This window comes from Oreochromis niloticus, linkage group LG15 (genome assembly GCF_001858045.2).
Source record: "Oreochromis niloticus isolate F11D_XX linkage group LG15, O_niloticus_UMD_NMBU, whole genome shotgun sequence".
NCBI lineage: Eukaryota > Metazoa > Chordata > Actinopteri > Cichliformes > Cichlidae > Oreochromis > Oreochromis niloticus.
The window spans coordinates 7,756,418-7,761,330 of record NC_031980.2 but is presented as its reverse complement, the minus strand read 5'-3'; positions in this window follow the sequence as shown (position 1 = coordinate 7,761,330).

Sequence of the window (4,913 nt, the reverse complement as noted above, 5' to 3'; positions counted from 1 at the left end):
CTTCCCCAAACCGCAGCCTCTATTCATGCTCATGCCATCTGCCAATAAATATTAGAAATGCCATTAAACCTAAATGAGGTTGTGGTCCCAGCTAGTGAATAGTGAGGTATTTGCTGCAGGATGGCAACTTAATTACTTAATAGCATGGGTTCTTGAGGGACATCTTTTTATATGGGAATATAACCAGAGTATTATTGCATTCAGTCTAAGTTGGACTGCAATTGTTTGGAGACAAGTTGCCCACATGAGGCAACCTGATGTCCTATTGCAAGTTTCAGTCAGCTTGCAAATGAAAGTGGTTGCCCAGAGGCAATTGCATGATCATCCTCTTGGCCAACTACTTGGCTGCTGCAACTACTTGCAGTCAGTCAACAGATGTGAAAAATTCAATGCAACAGGTTTTTCTTAGTTGCAAGGAGGTTGGGTTGGGTTGCTCTGTGTTTTCCTTCCTTACCTTGTTTCCTTAGTAGCACTTGACAATCGAGTTTACTGTTCTGTTATTGTGTGAAAACAAGATAAATATAAGATTTAGGTGATTGTTTAGAACTTCTAAATGACAGGAGAGCAGGAAATATGTTGGGATTTATTCAGAATCAGTGTACAATAAGGTACATGAGTTTCAGGGATTTGTTTTCTAGCTAAACTTCCAATGAAAATGTGTAAGTTCTCTTTTCTGAAGCTACATACTGTGAAGACGGTTTTTAAGTTTTTGATGTTGCGTTTGTTTTTGTTTTCATTTTGAGTGGCTGTGTGTGTTTGTGTGATTTGAAAACACTGGTTTTGAGCACAGATAAAAGTGCTTTGGGGATCAGTCATTTTGTGAATAATGTTTGAAAATAGTTTTTTATGTTTATAATTTTGAGAAAACAAGTGGAAGGTTTCAGTAAATGTGGCTTAGCAATTGTAAAAAAACTATAATTTACGGGAAATGTTTGGGGACTTTCACAATAGCTAAAGTATAAATATGAATTTTCTGTCTAATTTAACTTGGAGAAAAGTGACTGTGGTGGAGGGACCCAGTTCTGTTCAGCTCCTGGAGGAAGAGATAAGAGTGACTGAAGGAAACAGGGCCAGTGAGAGAAAGTCTGACTGATACAGGTGTTTTACAGCATGTGTCTTCTTTATCTGTAGTAGTGTGCTGAAACCTGGGACAATGAAGACACGTTACAGAAGGGGAATGAAAGCAGGACAACTCATTTTGATTATTGTTGGATTTGTGAAAGAGAGCCCATATAAGACGACTGATCACACAGGCTCCGATGACCTACATAAAGTGTTTGAAATGCCCAGCAATGTGTTGGCTTTGTGGTGTGTGGAAATGACTGTCAGTGACCGCAGCTTACACGTCTATATTCTGTATCACAAAAGCAACTTGACACAAAAGGCATTTTTGCAATGGTCAGCTCTTGGACATCTGCTCTTTGAATGCATTGCTGGTGAAAAGTGTTAGAACTAGGTGTTAAGTTGGTTCCTCCATCTGGAAAAGTATCTGAGTGTTGCATATCTCAGCTGATGGCAGCACGACACTCACCAGATTTTGTAATAAGGACTCGTTCTGTGTTCTGTATCCTTTGCCCTAATGTACATTACTGCCTTCTTTTAAAGTGGAGGATGTTTCTTAATGTTTCTTAATTACCACATTATCTCAGCTCATAAACTAACAGTACTTTGCCTGAAACATCCTGCTCTTTCTGCCTACTGCCTATTTTCTTATTTTTCTGACCCCAGTTTGCTGCATACCTTGAGCCCCCTCTGTTTTTATTGTTCTGCAGTACTCCTCTATCCCCTATTCCAAGAACAGAGTAATCAAATGGTTACATTTTTTTTCAGTAAGCCCTGGATTCATAATAGATACAAGTCATACTGCCCAAGTATGCAAGTTCTCTTACCGATTTTATCCACATTATCAATTTGATGCCCTATTGATTATTTCTAGTGCCATTTAAAAAGACATGAGGGGATTTTGTGCACCCTGCTATGATGGTTTGTATACTCTGTTGTAATAAAGCACATTTGATTATGCTAAACAATCATCTGACTACCCATTTTTATAATGTTTGGAATTTGAAAAGCCTCTTGAAAATGTTATCTGAAATCAAACTGAATACATTTGCAGATTTGCAGTGTCCAAAAACACTTGCATGCTGGTGGGTGTCCTGAATTTCATGAAAAATTATACTAGTGTACTGCAAACAGAAAAAAAGCTCTAAGATCTTGTTGTTTAAAAAAAATATCAATTAATGCATATCATTTCTTTTGATATCCTTTGTATAAAAAAAACAAAAAAACCCCCACCCTCAATAACTTTCTTCTGAATTTAATAGTAAGCCAAACGTCACTGATAATCCTACCAGCCTTTTGTAGCAAGCCTGTTAAGAACAATTACCTTGATGAAAAGACTGAGTTGATATTTGAGGAAAACTGCTAATTGTATTTTGGATTTGCTTTTCTTTCTTTTAAGAACATTAAAGAAAAAAAATGTCTATGTGACTTATTTCAAGTAGAGGAGTACAGAGTAAACTACAGAGTAAACTAAAACATTTTCCCTTCAAGGTCTACTTCATGCGCCCCTCTGGGCTTCTTGGATTTGTGCATCTCTCCATTTTTTACTCATGGTATTAAATGATTATACTTTTTTATGAACAGAATATGTGCAAACATTGCATTGATGCACAAAATCTTGAATGTATTATAAGATATATTTTTCTTCATGCATTAGTATCATTCACAAAAAGGAGGCGTATTATAATAAGCAAAAAAAAAAAAAAAGTTAAAAAAAACATATGTTGAACTTTGTATAAAAATATTATATAACTTTCTGCTGTGTAACACTCTTCTAGTCCTTTTGGCAGTTATGTTGGCTTTTGAGCCGTGTGATTGTGTATTTGTGTAGCAACATTTTTTGCAGCCTATGCACAAATCAGCAGGTAATTTCCAACACCTGGCACCAGTTGAAGCCAGAGGCCAGGCGCCCCGTTGCTCGTCCATGTGCTCTGTGCAAGCATCCAAAGGCCCTGACCACCACCACACACACATACATACACCTTGTTCTACTTGGGCGGGGCCACTTGTTTTTGAACAATTACTAAAGCTGCCAGACGGAGTGGGGTTAGATTGGATCTATACCAGCTGTCAGCCTGACAGTTACCCCCAGCAGAGAGCTCACCAACACTCTGGACTAAAGCATGAGGGAGTGCTGTTGCAGTCTGAACTCTCTAGCCCTTTCTCAATCACAAGCTGCACAAAACTTTTCTTACTTTCTCTCTTTAGTGCCGTTCTTTTTCTTTTTCCACTATGAGAACTGTTACACTGGGCAAAGACTAGCACGAAAAAAACCTCCACCACAAGAGGTGGCTGTGGCTCAGGAGGCTGAGCAGGTCACCTTCTAATCAGAAGGTTTGGTGGTTCGATCCCTGTCTGCTCCAGTCTTCATACCAAATATCCTTGAGCAAGACGTGTTTGAGTGATAGAAAGCACTTGCAAAGAAAACCAGTCCATTTACCACATTGTAATCTCACATTGATTTTTTTTTTTTTTTTGCTCTTGACCACACCTCCAAGACTGTAGCCACTGTTTGACAACTTTTCCTATAGCATATATATATAGCTTTAATTTAAAAAATAAAGGGAAGAAAAGCAACAAAGTATCCTACCATTATCCTGACATTATGAATGGTGAAAGGCGGCTGATGAGGACCACTTTGTCTCATGGGGGATGTAATGATTTGCCCAAAGGTGCTGATTATTGTACACTCTCCTTCTGGATCACTTAATTATAACCCTATTTTATTTCTTATAATTTTGACTAATATATTGCATTTTCTGAGCAAGTCTTTTTTTTCTTAGTTTCCTATGATTTGTCATTTCCCACATTTTTATGAAATTCTTTGGTCCCTCTGTCATACTTCTTTTTATTCATACCCATATTTTTGTTCCTCTCTCTCTGTGTCAGTTGCTGTGATCAACAGGCCAGGTCTTCCCTGAGGCCCCAACAAACTCATATCAATAATAACACAGATGATGGAGATCTGCTAGGAGGAGATATTGATTATTCTCCCCCCTCTTACCTCACTCTCGGTCTCTGATGAACCAACAGAAGCATAACAAGAACCAAAATAGTGTAGGAGTGCAGAGTTTCACTGAGACACAAAAGAATACATTTATCAGCAGATTGTATCTTTTTTCCATCTGATCTTCTTGGGATAAATTTAGGATAGACCTGGGACAATAGTGACGGTGGCAATTGTAACACACTCAGTTCCTCAAAGCAAAAACAAGCTAGAGTAATTGCATTGACTCTGCATATGCTCATTATGGTTCTCTCTATGTGTAGGTAACAAGTGCAGACTTAGAAATTCTCAAAGGTGTGACTTTCAATATGCAGTATTTTTCTTCTCTTACTTGCAGGGTAGATGACTCAGTTTAAACTTACATCACAGTTCTATCCTTCTGTAATCTGATAAAAAACAACAACCCAAGCTAATGCAGGTCTTGCTATCTAGAACGGTTGTATGATGTACATATATACAGGTTGGGCCATTTATATGGATACACCGTAATATAATGGGAATGGTTGGTGATATTAAAGTCCTGTTTGTGGCACATTAGTATATGTGAGGGGGCAAACTCCTCAAGATGGGTGGTGACCATGGTGGCCATTTAGAAGTCGGCCATCTTGGATACAACTTTTGTTTTTTCAATAGGAAGAGGGCCATGTGACACATCAAACTTATTGGTAATGTCACAAGAAAAACAATGGCGTGCTTGGTTTCAACGTAACTTTATTCTTTCATGAGTTATTTACAAGTTTCTCTTTGTTCACAGCCATTGACATGTCGAAGAGGTTAACACGTGAGGAGCGGATGGAAATTGTGTTGATAGCTGGTGAACGCAGTAACTGGGTCATTGCAGCAG